This window comes from Elephantulus edwardii, unplaced genomic scaffold (genome assembly GCF_000299155.1).
Source record: "Elephantulus edwardii isolate Elephantulus edwardi_28Jun2011 unplaced genomic scaffold, EleEdw1.0 scaffold00005, whole genome shotgun sequence".
NCBI lineage: Eukaryota > Metazoa > Chordata > Mammalia > Macroscelidea > Macroscelididae > Elephantulus > Elephantulus edwardii.
This window is the reverse complement of record NW_006399755.1, coordinates 9,806,741-9,823,398: the sequence shown is the minus strand read 5'-3', so window position 1 is coordinate 9,823,398 and position 16,658 is coordinate 9,806,741. Positions and strand designations below refer to the sequence as shown.

At 43.2% G+C, this 16,658-nt stretch overlaps 1 protein-coding gene and 1 pseudogene across 1 annotated transcript in view; one reads left to right on the top strand and one right to left on the bottom strand.

Annotated features, from left to right (window-relative positions):
- Nucleotides 1-9,564, bottom strand: part of LOC102851733 — a 185,595-nt pseudogene extending 176,031 nt beyond the window's left edge.
- The window catches only part of GLIS1 (GLIS family zinc finger 1), a 429,609-nt gene that overhangs the window by 267,496 nt on the left and 145,455 nt on the right, over nt 1-16,658 (top strand). The window lies entirely within an intron of this gene.

The following is a 16,658-nucleotide window of genomic DNA, read 5'->3' as shown; positions in this document are numbered from 1 at the left end:
AGTCCTGGACCCTCTGCAGCAAGTGCTTCAGGTCCTCCCCAGTTTCAGCAAGCAGGGTTGTGTCATCTACATAACACAAATTTTTGATGAGTCTACCTCCAATTCTGTGGTTAATACCAAAACAAACCCCATTCATTGCTACTGATTCTGGGCCATAGCGATCTTCCATTGGATTTCTGAGCTTGCAAATCTTTATGGGAGGAGACTGCTCATCTTTCTACCATTAAATCACTGGTGAATTTGAATCACTGACCTTTCCATTAGCATATGTTCAAGAAAATAGATGACTGATGAGGAATTTTAGTGCAGAGCTGAAACAAATTAAAAGTTGATAGAATGGAAATTTTAAAACCTAAGAATATAGTAAGGAGCTCTGGTGGTTTACTGGTAAGGAGTTGTACTGCCAGCTTAAAGACCCACAGCTCTAATCCACCAGGCATTCCGTGGGAGAGAGAGAGACACTCTCCATTGCTTTACTACCTCTGAAAACCCGTGGGAGAATCAACTATGGCTTAGATCTGACATAATGCTGTATAACAAGAATGCAGCGACTAGATTTCAGAAGTCCAAAAGGGATTTAATAGATTAGATGCTGTTAGGAAAGTGAGTGGTAATCTTTGTAGTTGGGAGGTGACAATAGGGAATTGATACCAAGGTAACACTTAGCGGAATTACTCTAAATCCACAGTGATGTGGAATGCATAGGGGTCAGGACTGCCTGCCACGTCTGATAGAACTGGGGCTGCACACTGACTCCATCCCTCACCAGCTACAGGGCCCTGGGCATGCCACTTGTTCTCCCAGCTCCATCTGGAAAATGGGGTTAGGAATAGTATTCTGGCTTGGAAAGATCCTCCTGTTGTGCTTGACACACACCTTTATGACCTTTGTTATTCATGCTGTTTTGTTACATGGGATGGATTTGGGGCTGAGAGGTTACCAGACTCTGGAAAAAGTGTATAACCAAAACCAGTTGCTTTGGGGCCAATTCCAACTGATGGCAACCCATGTGTGTCAGAGTAGAGCTGTGCTACACAGGGCTTTCAGTGGCTGAGATTTGGGGGAAGTAGATCACCAGGCCTTTCTTCCAATGTGCCTCTGGTAGACTTGAAACCCTCCAGTCTCTCAGCTAGCAGCTTAACAATCTACACCACCCAGTCTTTTTGTCACATATGTTTCTAGATGTTGTTGCTGTTTCTGTGACTCACAGCAACCCTATGTACAATAGCTCTGAATCTTGCCCTGTCCTGAGCCAGTCTCACTGACTCAGGCACACCTACCCCCATTGCCTCCAGTTACTGTATCAATTCACCTCATCCAGGGTGTTTCTCTCCTGCACTGTCCTGTCACCCTTCCAAGCATGATGTCCCTCTCCGAGAACTGGTCCCTCCTGGTCACATGCCCAAAGTATGTGTGACAGAGCTTCAAAATCCTTGCCTCCAAGGACAAACTTGGTTTTATCCACTCCAGGAGAGACCTATTTGTGCTCTTGGCAATCCATGGTATGTTCAAGACTCTTCTCCAGCACCACAGCTCAAAGGCGTCAATTCTGTCTACTTTAGTCATTGTCCAGCTCCTAGCAAGTAATTGGAAAGACCATGCATCAGGCACACTTTAGTCCCTGGACTGATAGCATTGCTCTAGAGCACTTTGAAGAGGTCCCTGACAGCAGACTTCCCCAATGTAATTCGTCTTTTATTTCCTGATTGATAGTGATACATATAGATATGTGTATCTGTATACACAGAGAGGCTGTGTCATCTGCATAATGCAGATTGTTGATGATTTTACCTCCAGTCCTGATGCCACATTTGTCCTCATAGAGCCCAGTCTCCCAGATAATCTGTTCCACATACAGATTGAAAAGGTAAGGAGAAGGACACATCCCTGGCGTACAGTTTAGAACCATGCAGTATTTCCTTCCTCTTTTCTGAAGACTGCCTCCTGGTCCAAGTATCAGCTTCGCAAAAGCACAATCAAGTGTTCTGTGATTCTCATTCTTCTCAGAGTCAGTCACAGTTTGTTGTGATCCACACAGTCAAATGTCTTTGCACAGTCAATGAAACAAAGATAGACATTCCTCTGGTACTCTCTGCTTTCAGCCAAGATCCATCTGACATTAGCTAGAATATCCCTAGTACCACTGCCTTTTGAAACCCAGCCTGGACTTCTGGCTGTTCTCTGTTGATGTGCTGCTACAGTCAGTTTTGGATAATTTTCAGCAGAATCTTGCTTGCATGTGAAATCAATGATATTGTTCAATAATTTCTGCACTCTGTTGGGTCACCTTTCTTTGGAATGGGAACAAATATAGATATCTTCTAGTTAGTTGGTCAGGTGATTGTCCTCCAGATTTCTTGCCACAACTTGGTGAGCACATCCAGGGCAGTGACTGTTTGTTGAAATATGTCAGTTGGTATGTGATCAATTACTTGGGCCTTATTTTTTGCCAGTTCTTTCAGAGCAGCTTAAACTTCTTCCTTCATCACCACAGGCTCTTGCTCATACGTTGTTTTATTAAATTCTTCAATTCCTTTTGGTACAGTGACTCTGCTGAAACTAAGGAGAACCTGAAGCATTTGCTACAGAAGGTCAAGGACTTCAGCTTTAATATAGATTGAAGCTCAAAGTCAAGAAAACAAAGATTCTCACCTCTGGGCCAATTGGTGGCATCATAACAGATGCTAGGAGAACAAACAAATTCTTCCTGGAGAGGGTGAAGCTAAGCTGTTCATTGGAAGCAAGGGCTCTGAAGCTTTGTCTGACATACTTTGGACATGTTGCAAGTCAGGACCAATCCTTAGACAGGGTCGTGATGCTTGGGAGAGTGAAGGGACAGTGAAAGAGAAAACCTTTGATGAGATGGATTGATTCAGTGACTGGGATAATGGGGGTACATGTGTCAGAGACAGTGTAATTGGCACAAGACAGAGCAGGGTTTAAGGCTGTTGTACATAGGGTCGCTATGAGTTGCAGGCTACTCGACGGCACATAACAAAAACAACAATCACAGCAACATACATAGAGAAGCACCAGAGGTTTCTGTGTCATGCTGTAGCTCCCTCTGTTTTGCAGTTTTACAGGTGATAACTGTCTCTAACTGACGCGTAGGTACATTTCTAATTTTGTATAACAAGCATGTGTGAATGTGTTTATGCACATATGTCCCTGGGCATTGATGTGTAACCAGCCCTGGGCTTCCTACTTCCTGCCCATGGACAGAACAGAGCCATGGGATCACTCTTCTTTGTGGCACCATTCTAAGGTGAGCCAGCTCAGGTTTCACTAAACCACATCCCAATAAACCTAGGTTCACATTAAAGAGGAATTTATAGGGTTCTTGCAGTCTGGGATTAGGGACTGCAGGCAGCCATCAGCCTGACATGAGGCCTTGAACATCAGAATTGCAGCCTGGAGGCCCTATTGTGGTTACAGGCCCCCTGACAGCAAAGATGCCCCAGAGATCCAGGCAAAGCTGTGGGTGTCAGAGTGTCCCTCCTGCTAGCCGGCTATGAGGACTGCCCACCTTCTTACTTCTCTTCTTTCAGAAATCCCCGCTTCCAGTTGGTGGTCAGGAGTTTGTGAGGAAGGAAATCCGAGTGATGAGAGAGGCAGGAAGACACAAACTCAGCATCATTCCTGCTGCTTGTGGTTGAATGTGCCCCTCACCTTCTTTAGACAAAAGAAGCAGAAGCATAATCTTCTTTCATAATAATAATAATAATTCAATTCTATCACATTACCATTTTTTCTTTTCTATTGATACTTACAACAAAGTTCATATACATTGTGTTTCACACTATTCTTCATTCACATTATGTATCATACAGTCTTTCTCATGCATTATGTTTCATAAAATTAATCACCATTGGATTGTGCCCATATTAACTCTGTCTTTTCAGGACCCAGCTGATCTTTCCCATTTCCTTCATCCCCTCCCTCCACCCACCAAAGTGTACAAACCTATGGTTTTACCCCTACCCATCCTCACTTTTCTGCTCCCACCCTCCTCCACTTGGGTACCCATGCATGTTTTACCAGTTACCCTTCTAGTTTTACAATAGTGGTTTTATGCAGTACTTGTCCTTTTGAGACTGAGTTAGTTCACTCAACAAAATGCTCTCCAGTCTTTCCCAAGTTAAGTAGTGTTTTTCAAAATTATTGCTTCTTGATTTTGTAAATTACTACCTAACTTGGGAGGGACTGAGGAGTATCACCTGAGTGAACTAACTCAGTCCCACAAAGATAAATGCTGTATAAAACCATTATTGTAGGATGAGTGTGACGATCCAAAGTGAAGGGGAGGTGGAAGCAGAGGGTGTGGGGTGTTAATTATAGGGTTGCACAATTCAGTGAATGAGGGGGTGAAGGAAATGGGAAGGATCTTTTGTGAAAAACAATATATTCAGACTTTGTAAATAAATCAGTATAAAATGTTTAAAAACCCAGAAATTGTTGCTTCTGAGTGCTGTATAGTACTCCATTGCATGAATGTCCCAGAACTTCTCAATCCATTCAATTATGGTTGGACATTTGGGCTATTTCCATGTTCTGTGATAGTAAATAACGTTGGTGTACATATCTCTGTTTGTGTCTCTGATTTCTTTGAGGTATATTCCTAGTAGTGGAATAGCTGGGCCATACGGAGTTTCTGTGTTCAACTTTTTGAGGAAACACCAAACTGCCTTCCACAGTGGTTATACCATTTTACAAACCCATCAACAATGTGTGAGTTTCTATCTTGCCACATCCTCTCCAACATTTATTGCTTGCTGCCCTGATAAATTTTGCCACTGCTACTGGGGTGAGATGGTATCTCATTGTGCTTTTGATTTGCATCTCTCTTATTGCCAGTGATTGGGAGCATTTCTTCATGTGTCAGTGTCATCTGAATGTCTTCCTCTGTGAAACACATGTCTTTCCATGTCTTTTGCCATTTTGTAATTGGGTTATCAGTCTTTTTCTTCTGGAGGCCCAAGAGTGTTCTGTAAACTTTTGTTTTGAGACCCCCTGTCTGAGACGGTATTGCCAAATGTTTGTTCCAAGTCAGTAGGTTCCCTGTTCATAGACGGAAGACTCAATATTGTGAAAATGATAGCCCTGCCAAAAGCAATCTACATGTTCAATACCATCCCAATCCAGATACCGAATTAATTTTTTTTAGGAGATTTAAGGAAAATTGCCAAGTTTGTTTGGATAGGAAAGAGACCCAGAATAAGCAAAGCACTTCTGAAAACCAAAACTGAAGTAGGAGACACAGCATTCACTGACCTCACAAACTACTACACAGTGGTAGTTACCAAACAGCATGGTACTGATACAGTGACAAATACATGGACCAATGGAACAGAATCAAGAACCTAGAAATGGACCCAGCTATCTATGGTCAACTGATATTCCACAAGGATATAAAACCTATCAAATACCAACCTCTTCAACAAATAGTGCTGGAATAACTAGACTGCTACCTACAGAAAGCTGAAACAGGATTACATCTCACATCATACACAAAAATCAACTCAAGGTGCATCAGAGACCTGGCAGTAAAGTCCCAGACCATAAAATTAATAAGAGACAAACTGGGACCAAGCTTAGAAGGCCTAGTCTATGGTCTAAAGAGGCTGACACATAAAGCCAGAAATGCACAATCTGGAGAGGATAAAATTGATGAATGGGACTTTCTAAAGATGAAATTTCTGCTCGTCAAAACCTTTTTCCAACAGGGTAAAAGAAAAAAAAAGCATAGCATCTTCTTGATATGACTCCGCTGTGTGCCTCCTGCCCAGGCCTTGTCGGGTAGTGCACTTTATCCCAGCTGCCCCACTTATCAGAGGAGACACTGAGGCTCAGAGAGGGGCAAACCTTTGCTCATACTCCTGGGGGAGGGAGACTTATAGAACCTCATGGGCCTGTGACAGCTGGAACTCACTTCCCTGGAGCACAAGCCTCTGAACTCAGGAGAAGATTGTGACCTTGTCTCCTGTGCTTGTCAAGAAGACGTCTTTATCCAGTGCTGCTTCTGATCAGATACATGACCAGGGGCCACACATGTAAAATCTCATGTAATTCTCACCTTGTGGAACTGGAATTTCTGTCCTATTTTAGAGATGAACAAACTGAGGCTGGGAGGGTGAGGTAAATAGCAGGAAGTTCGTGGAGGAGCAGGACCTGGGCTTGGGTATGTCTGATGAAAGCTTTCTGGTCTCCGAGTCCCTTTGGTGACATAGAACTGAAATTAGTTGCAGTTGAATGGATTCCTACTTCTAGAGAGCTCATGCATTTGAGAGTAGACCCGTGCTCTGCGAGGTCTTCAGTGCTTTGATCTTTCACAAGGGAGATAGGCAGGCCTTTCTTCTGAGGTGCCTCTGGCTGGATTTAAGCCTTGAACCTTTTCATTAGGAGCTGAATGTTTAATCATTTTTGCCACCCAGAGACTCCCATCTGGCTTGTAAATCCACTGCTGTCAAGTCATTCCCAGCTCTAGGCATCCCTCCATCAGGTTTCTGAGGCAATAAATCTTTATGAAACAGCCTCACTGTTCTTCCAAAGAGCCAATGATGGATTTGACCCTTTGCCCTTTCAGTTAGCAACCTAACACTTAACACAACTACACCACAATGTTTCTGAAACTTTTTTGTTGTTGTTAGGTACCATGGAGTTGACTACGACTTATTGCAACCCTATGAACAACAGATATGAACCTTGTCATTCTTATCATTTCTGCTCTACTGGAGCCCATTGCTGCAGTCACTGTATCGATTCATCTCACTGAGAGTCTTGCTCTCATAAACTAACCCTCCACATTTCCAAGCATGATGTCTACTTCCAAGGTCCAGCTTTTACTAACAACATGGCTAAAATATGTGAGACAAACCTTCACCATCCTTGCCTCCAAAGAGCACTGTGTTTGCACTTTCTCCAAGACATATTTGTTCTTTCGGCAGTTCATGGGATAGTTAACACTCTTCTTCACCACCACAACTCAAAGCCATCATTTCTTCTTCTGTCATCCTTTGTCTTTGTCTAACTTTCAGTTGTATAACAAGTAAATGAAAAGACCATGGCTGACATCCGTAAACTGACGTCCTTGCTTCTCTTAGAGATGTCTTTAACATCATATTTACCTAATGCAGTACATCTTTTGATTTCTTGACTGTTGGTGTGAAGGGTATTTATTGGTTGTGGATCAAAGCAAGATGAACTTGTTGACAATGTCAATCTTTTCTCCAACTATCTAAATGTTACCTTCTGGTCAAGTGGTGAAGATTTTTGTCTTCTTGATATTGGCATGTAATCCATATTGAAGACTGTAGTCTTTGATCTTCTGCAGCAAGTGGTTCAAGTTCTCTTTTGACAAGCAAGGTTGTATCATCTGCATAATGCAGGTCATTGGTGAGTTTTCCTCTAATCCTGATGCAAAAGTCTTTCTGATCCGGGTGCAGTAGTCTTCTTCATGAAGTCCAGCTTCTTGAATGATTTGCTGGGTATACAGAATGAAAAGATATGGTAAAAGGATACATCTCTGTCACACACCTTTCTTTATTTTAAGCCATGTAGGATCAATGCCTTTGAGCTGTGGTCCTGGAGAAGAGTGTTGAACATTCCATGGACTGCCAAAAGGACAAACAGGTTTGTCCTGGAGAGTGTGAAACCAAGTTTTTCCTTAGAGGCAGGGATTTTGAAGCTCTGTCTCACATTTCAGGCATGTTGCCAGGACGGACCAGTCTTTGGAGAAGGATGTCATGGTTGGAATGGTAGAGGGACAGCACAATAGGGGGAGACCCTGAATGAGATGGACTCATGCAGTTAAATGGGATAATGGGCTTAGCTATGTTAGAGACAAGAGACTGGCTCAAGATAGGGCAGGGTTCAGAGCTATTGTGCATAGGGTTGCTATGAGTCGCAGGTGATTTGAAGACAAATAACAACAGCAGCAACAACAGCGCTCCCTTGCTCTGTTTGGCCTACAGCTTCTTGGTCTAGGTTTCACATGATCACGACTAAATATTCCAGAATTCCTATTCTTCTCAATGTTAGCTATAATTTACTGTGATTCACACAGTCAAATGCCTTTTCATGGTCAATAAAACACAAATAGACATTCTTCTGGTATTCTCTGCATTCAACCAAGATCCATCTGACATCAACAGTATTACCCCTCGTTCCATGGTCACTTCTGGATTCATCCTGAATTTCTAGCACTTCTCTTTGGAGAACTGTTCCAGCCTTTTTTTGATAATCTTCAGGTATTTTACTTGCATGTGATACTAGTGATATGGTTTAATAATTTCCAAATTCTTTTGGATTGCTTTTCTTGGGAATGGGCACAAATAGGAATCTCTTCCAGTCAGTGCACCAGGTCTTCCTGGTCATAGACTGTCTGGCACATGTTGTGTTGTTGTTGTATACCATAAAGTCAGAAACTGACTCATAGGTGACCTCACAGCAAGTTTTCAGAGGCAGTTAATTGCACCAGATCTTACTTTGTCTGGTACATTATTATGTGTCGTCAAGTCTCCTGCCAATCATAGCAACCCTGTGTACAACTCTGAAGCCTGCCCTGACCTGAGCCTGTCTCACTGACTCCAATACACCTATACCCCAGTTACTGTGTCAATCCATCTCATCTGGGGTCTTCCTTTCCTGTGCTGTCCCTCTGCCCTTCCAAGCATGATGTCCTTCAACAAGGACTGGTCCTTCCTGGCCATGTGTCCAAAGTATGTGAGACAGATCTTCAAAATCCTAGCCTTCAAGGAGAAACTTGGTTTTATCCTCTACAAGACAGACTTGTTAGTTTGACTGGTGGTCCATGGTTTGTTCAGTACTCTTCTCTAGCACATAATAAGTGTAAAATGAATTTGTAACAGTCCTTCCAGACACTCACACTCTATTTCTAAGCAAGTACTGTGAGCCTCATCATTTGCCAGGAATGAAGGGAAAACCTCCCCAGAGGGGTCCAGTTGTATAGTGTCCAGCCTCTTTCTCTCTCTGGGTCCCTGTTTTCACTTCTGTTTGTGCAATAAGTTAGAAAAAGCCATGGCTGTGGATTCTCTGACAATTTTACTGCCATGGCTTACACCTGGTGAGGAGGATTTGTTCTCCCCATTCTACAGATGCAGGAAAGTTCAGCTCAGCTTCAGATTACCATTTTCCTGGCTTTCTAACTTCAGAGACCTTGTCTGTACAGCCTAGGCACCAATTCTTACCTGCCATCTGGTTTTTTTCTGAATAAAACTTCTTTGGAACATAAGCTCACTCTTGTGTTTACCCATTGTTTGTATACATACAGGCTGCCTCAGTGATACATCAGCCGCTTAGAGTACTCAGGGTGGAGTTTGTGACTAGAGGGCTGAGTCAGGAGACCCAGCTCAAGTCAGAGCCCTGGACTTGCTGTGCAAATTTGGCAAGTTACTTACCCGCTGAGAGACTGCATAGCCAACTCCTCAGGGTTATAGGCAAGCCCACAGTGGGCAGTTGTGTAATAGTTTGTAAACTGTGAAGTGTGGCACCTTAACACTAAGCCTGGCACCAGATCAGCTTGTCGGCGAGCAAGGAGGCAGCCATCTTGCCGGCTCCTGGGCTGCCAGGGAGGCGGCATCTGGGCCCGAGATGCTGAATGCATCCTTGTCCCCTCTCGTGCAGACTTGGCAGGTTTCAGTGTAAATTAACATTCTTGTGGGGAGTCACCTTATATGTGGTGCTGCTTTGTCGCCAAGTCATTAGGGTAATTTGCAAACCTCTCTGGTGTGTAACTCCAGCCATTTGCTTCAGATTTGTGGCTGTGACCTCATTTTAACTTCTGGGTCTTTGTGTTTGGTGACTTCTGTGCGCTGGGATCTGGTCCTTCTGTTTTCGATTGCAGGATCATCTAGGTCTGGCCCTTCTAGGGCTAGAATGCTTCTCCTCCAGGGTCCTGCCTCCCAGCTTCCCCTTAAGCATGAACAGAAATAGGAGAAGAAATAATTGTCATTATCATTATTTTCATATCTTCATATCACTACTTGCTGTGAGCTAGGTGCCATGCCTAATGTAGTGTGTTCATAATCTCAATTGTCACCATGACCTTGTGAGTTGGGTGTTACCACAGTTTTTAAAATGGTAAACTGAGGCTTAGAGAGAAACCAAACCAAGTCCTTACCTTGTCTCAGGGTCTCTACTGTGAATTTGCCATGTAACTTCAAGCAGGTAGTTTTCCTCTCTAATTCTTAGTCTCTTCATCTGTGAATGGATGGCCTTTGGATTTCAGCTCTGACATTTTAGCTCCAACATCTCACCATCTTATAAATAAAGAACACGGGGCTTCTTCACTTTCAAAACTCCTCACCTCCTGAAACTTCTTTCCATGCTGAAGTCATGTTTGAACCAAATCAAAGCTGATCCTCCAGCAGGTTTTCTGAGACTGCAGATCACCCTGGAGGAGCTCCCGTGGAACCACTGGTAGATTGAAATCACCAGAGAGGCACCACTTTTGAGTCAGCTGTGAAACTCTCTTTAGATTCTCATATTCATTCCTTCATTCTCTCTCTCTCTCTCTCTGGAAACTGTCAAGTGTCAAGTCTGAACTGACTCATACCTGACCCTCCAGTGGGCTTTCAAAGGTTATAAATGACACAGGAGGAGATTCCCCATCTTTCTCCCACGGAGCAGCTGGTGGATTTGAATTGCCTGCTTTTGGGTTGGCAGTGCAACTGCTTACCCACTGTTGTTGTTAGGTGCCATCCAGTTGGTATGACTCATAGCAATCCTGTGTACAACATATCTGAACCGTGTCCTATCCTGTGCCATCCTCATCATCTTTGACACACTTGAGCTTCCTGCTGCAGTCACTGTGTCAATTCATCTTGTTGTGGGTCTTCCTCTCTTTTGTTAACCCTCTGTCTTTCCAAGAAAGATGTCTATTTCCAAGAAATAGCATCTTCTAGCAATATACCCAAAATATTTGAGAGAAAATTTTGTTATCTTTACTTCCAAGAAGCACTCTGGCTATATTTTCTCCAAGACAAATATTTTTGCTCTTTTGAACATTCAGTGGTTTTCTCCAACACCAGTTCAAAGGCTTCAGTTCTTTGGCATCCTTATTCATTGTCCCTAAGATGCATAGCAAGTGGCAGAAAAGACCCTGACCTGAATCAGGAGCACCTTAGACTTCCAACTGCCATTCTTGCTCCTCAGAAATTTGGAGAGGTCTCTGATGACAGACTTCCCTAATGCTGTACACCTCCTAATCTTCTGGCTGCTGGTACCAGGGTATTGATTGTGGATCCAAGTAAGATGAAATCATTGACAATTTCCACCATTTCTTCATCCATGATGCTACTGCTTATTGGTACAGTGGTGGGAATTTTTGTCTTCTTGGTGTTGAGGTTCAGTCAATATTGAAGTCTGTATTCTTTGATATTCTGCACCACACACTTCAAGCCCTCATTGCTTTTGGCATGCAAGGTTGTATCATCTGCATAATGCAGATTGTTGGTGCATCTTCCTTTTATTCAGGTGCCACGGTCTCCTTTATAGAATCCACCTTCTTAAATAGTTTGCTCAGTGTACAGATTGAATAAATATGGAGAAAGGATACAATCCTGATGCACACTTTTCCTGATTTTAACCCCTGTAGTGTTCCCTTGCTCTGTTTGGACAACAGCTTCTTGGTCTAGGTATATGTTTCATATGCACATGATAAAGTGTTCTGGGATCCCCATTCTTCTAAAATGCCTTTGCATAACCAATAAAGCAAAAATATAAATTTCTTATATATAGAAAAGGTCATAGCACTAGGGACATTATTGCCAATGTCAGATGGATCTTGGCAGAAAGCAGAGAGTACCAGAGAAATGTCTATCTGTGTTTCATTGACTGTGCAAAGGCATTTGACTGTGTGGATCACAACAAATTTGGGCTAACCTTGAGGAAAATGGGAATCCCAGAACACCTGATTGTGCTTATGTGAAACCTATACTTGGACCTGGAAGCAGGTCTCCTAACAGAGCAAGAAAACACTGCATGTTTCAAAATCAGGAAGAGAGTGTATCAGGGTTACATCCTATCTCCATACCTTTTCGATCTATATGCAGAACAGATCATTCGGGAAGCTGGGCTTTATGAGAAGGAATGTGGCATCAGGATTAGAAGTAGACTCATTAACAACCTACGTTATGCAGATGACACAACCTTGCTTGCTGAAACTGAAGAAGACCTGAAGCACTTGCTGCAGAAGGTCAAGGACTATAGTATTCAAAATGGATTGAAGCTCAACATCAAGAAGACAAAGATTCTCACCTCTAGCCAGTTGGCAGCACCATGATAGATGAAGAAGAGACTGAGGTTGCTAACAATTACAGCTTATTCAGCTCAACAATCAATACTCTTAACATTAGCAGTAAGGAAATAAAAAGACAAATTGTGTTAGGAAAATCTGCTCTCAGAGACCTCTCAAGAGTACTGAAAAGCAATGATGTCAATCCAGAGACTAAGGTATGCTTAATCCAGGCCATGGTCTTCACAATTACTTGCTATGCATCAGAGAGTTGGACAATGACTAAGGATGATAGAAGAATAGGTGTCTTCGAATTGTGATGCTGGAGAAGAGTCTTGAACATACCATGGCCAAGAAAACAAGTATGTCTATTTTGGAGAGGATGAAACCAAGTTTCTCCTTAGAGGCTAGGATTTTGAGGCTCCATTTCACATACTTTGGGCCTGTGGCCAGGAGAGACCTGTCCTTGGAGAAGGACATCATGAAGGGTGGAGGGAAAGTGCAGGAGAGGAAGACCTGGATGAGATAGATTGATATAGTAACTGGGGCAATAGGGGTTGGTGTGTTGAGATTATTGAGATTGGCTCAGGATAGGGCAAGCTTCAGGGCTGCTGTACATAGGGTCACTATGGGTCACAGGCAACTCTACGGCACATAACAGCAGTAATTCTCTGTTTTCAGCCAGGATTCGTCTGACATTAGCAATGATATCTCTGGTGCCTTCTTCACTATGTCACCAGATCTACCATTATGATACTCAAAACCAGAGTTTTTAGCTCTTTACATAGGGAAAGCCAAATCCATTGTTATCTCTTGTTTCCCTGATGCACAAAGGGAGACCAAGGTCAGCAGTTACCACCCCTTTCCCAAAGTACCCCACCAACCCCTTCCTAAAGTACCCCATTGCCAGCCTCAGGGCAGCTGAATCAGTTTGCTCCCCAAACCCCACCCCTTCACCTCTGCCTTCTTAGAGAAAGACTCCACCCTCCGTTATCAGAGATGGCAAATCAGCAGGAATGGGACTTCAGCCATCTGGCCTAGTGATTCCCTGAGGACAGTGAGGGAAGATACAGACAGAACAGGAGAGTTTTCCTACCAGGCTTAAGCCCATTATGGGCAGTGATGATGATATTCAGGTCATCTCAATGGTAGCAGCATATCTGGGATAAATGCTACAACCTCTGGTTTAACTTTCAATAAAAGCTTCAAACTGGTTCTGCCCAATTCAGACCAATGAAATGAAACTGGAATGGGCCCAAATTTAGAAAGTGTAGATGAACTGGAATGTTAACTAGAACAGAAAATATTACAGATCTATGCCTTGCTAGGGTTTTTATTTCTATTATCTAGCAACAAAATATCTTGGCTGGCAGAGTCAGTAATAGTGGTGCCCAGCTCGAATGAAGGTGATGCCTAACCGCACAATTTTGAGGATCTGCCATTCTCCACAGACCAGGGAAAATCCAGTCTATTGCACCAGAATCCCAAAAGGGCTCTTTATGCTTCCTTCAAGTCTCCTATTCCAGGGTTTCAATCTGTAATCTTTTTCCCTTTTCAGTTCTGGTGTATCCACGTTTTACAAATTCAAGTCTGTTTCGGTTTCTGTATATTAACTATGACCAACCTAACTTGAACTGGTTCAAAGTCCTGCTTTTCACTCCGTGAGAAAGCAAGTAGCATGGAGCAGAGCCTGGCATGGGCTTTGGAAGATGTGGATATATACTCCAGCTAAGAGGACAATTACTCAGTTACTCTGTAGCTCGGGTGGCCACATGGTGGCTCTGGTGCACAGTGTCCCTCCTGGAGGTGAGGAGGTCGATGTTTAACCAAGTGCTTTGTGAGGGTCACAGCAGACAAGGACTCAACAGCTTAGAGCACCAAGCAGTGTTTACTATGACCAGAGAAACTTCTTCCTCCCTCTCTCATAACGCTGACTTATTTGCTTCCCTCGGGGAAAGCCTCTTAGTGTGGCTAATGGAGAAGAAACCAACAGACTCCACTTTTTTGTTGAGTGGTTTCTTTCTACAGAGGTGATGGTTTTGCATCTCACCTCAGACCCTTACATCCTATGTGTCCCTGGGTAACCACTTAACCTCTATGAACCTTTGTGTGCTTGTCTCTCAAAGGAATGTTATTGCTCACCTACCAGAGGTTTTGTGAAGATTAAAATGAAGGGATCATTCTACTGCTTTACTCAGGCAGAGCATTTACTTCCCCAGAGCCTCTCTAACATGGCCTTTATTTGAATCAAAGATAGGAATACTTGTTTGGAGCCCAGTTAATCATTAGCTGGCTGAGAGGCAGCAAGACAGGACTTGGGCTTTGAAGTCTGCAGGAACTGGCTTGAATTGTGGCTCCATCTCTCATAAACCCCTGAACCTGGCTCAGGGCATCTCTCTAAACCTCAGCTTTCCTCATCTGGAAAATGGTCATATTGTGCCTCTTCCCAGGGAGGGACACTTGTGAGATATGACTAAGTCCAGCACCTAATAAGGGCTTAACAAATGCCAGGGCCTTCTCACTCTTCTGAATGTCCTCCTTCCATCTCTCCACACATCCTCCTAAGAGAGGAACAGAGTATGTAACCCAGATACCCCAAAAGTCCTCGTGGGTCCCTGAACACAGCTCAGAAGTGACCCTCCAAGAGTCTGCCAGAAAGGTCCTGGCAGATCCGCCCTGCATGATGATTAAACTCTCTTTGCTCCAAATATTATTAATGATCATAAAATTATCCACAGTTTTCTGAGGCCTCGTTCCAGAGCTTGCCTCAATGGGGCCATAAAAATGCATACAGAAACTATTTAGAAAATCCATCCAGAGCCACAAAGAGTGGAATTAAACGAGCAGCAGCCTGCTCTCATTAACTCAGGCACTTCAAATTTGTTAACACAGATTTCATTTTAATTAAAAAAGTGAAGTTATTAAGAAAAATAAGCTTGTGAGGGGCTGGCCGAGGAGTGTCACTGCTATCAAGAGTGAGCCCTCCACGCTGCAGGACACAGGCCCAGGACATAGGCTGAGAAGGGGCCCAGAGCGCAGGGCCAGCAGATGTGTATCCGAGACCTCAAACTGGCTTGTTGGGCCTGGGAACTGAGGACTCATCTGAACCCTTTACTGTTGTGTGACCTTGGGAGAAGTGCATTCTCTGCCACAAACTGTAAAGTGCTTGGTCACTGCATGTCTGGTACCTGTCTGGAACCACCAGCTTGTGGCCTGTTAGCACTTAGCCATACCACAGGGACCATCCTGGGCTACTTCAGGGTGGGCTAGAGTTAGGGCTGGACAAGGGGGTCCTTGGGTATGGGGTTGAACTTTTGGCCCTCTCTGGCCACTTCTTATTACACAGCGATTAAGAAAGAAGGATTACAAACAATAGGTAATTAATAACGAATGTCTGCCTTGAGCATTTTGCTCCTTTGAAGAACTATGGTGAAACGGTGAGAGCTGGATCTTGACAGGATGCCTGGCTTTTCCAGGTACCGCAAGTTATCCACCTTTGACAGGGTGCTTATGTCTTAGTGCTTTTTCTCACTCTTTTAGTGAACAATGTTTGTGTTTTCTTTACCTGACAGGTTTCCACTTTACAGTTGTTCTACTTTTGCAAGTTTCACTGTATTTATATGGGATCAAGTTGACAACTTGAAAGATTAGACAGGAAGCTTGACAAGAGCAATGAGCTCTGTGTAGGGAGTTGTGCTGCTGACCCAAAGGACACATATCTGGTGGTTCGAATCCACCAGTGGCTCCCTGAGAGAAAGATGATCCATCTTCTCCCATATGATTTGCTCCAAAAACTTGCTGGAGAGTCAGCTAGGAGTCAGTTACAACTCGAAGGAAATGAGTTGGAATGTTGGGATTTGTTATGATGGTGGTGGTGTTTTGTGTGTGTGTGGGGGGGGAGGGGTTGTTTGTTTTTTGGTGGTATTTTTTAAGTTTGGAGGATTAATTTGTAACAGGCAGGTGAGAATGATTGCACAGCTTAAAAAGTATATAGTTGATATAACTGAGCTGTACATATAGAAGTTGTTGATTTGGTATATCCTTGCTATGTATATGTTCAGCAACAACAGCAAATGTTACTTCTAAAAATGCATCAAAACAAAACTCAGAAGGCAGGTAAGAGCAGAAAAGAAAGACGGATTTCCAAATGGGAAACCTAGGCATGACATGCAATGGGTGCTTTTACATGGAGATTGCAACAAACAACACAGAACAAAATGTGTCTAAACTGTTGAATAGAAAACTAATTTGTTCTAGAAACTTTTAGCTCAAACATAATACAGACTTGGATTTTGTTTTATTGTTGTTTTTTGTTATTATGTTTTATCAAGATACTGACCTTGAAATAAAGAAGGAAGGGAGGGAAAGAGAGAGGGAGAGAAAGGAAAGAAAGAAAAAGAAAGAA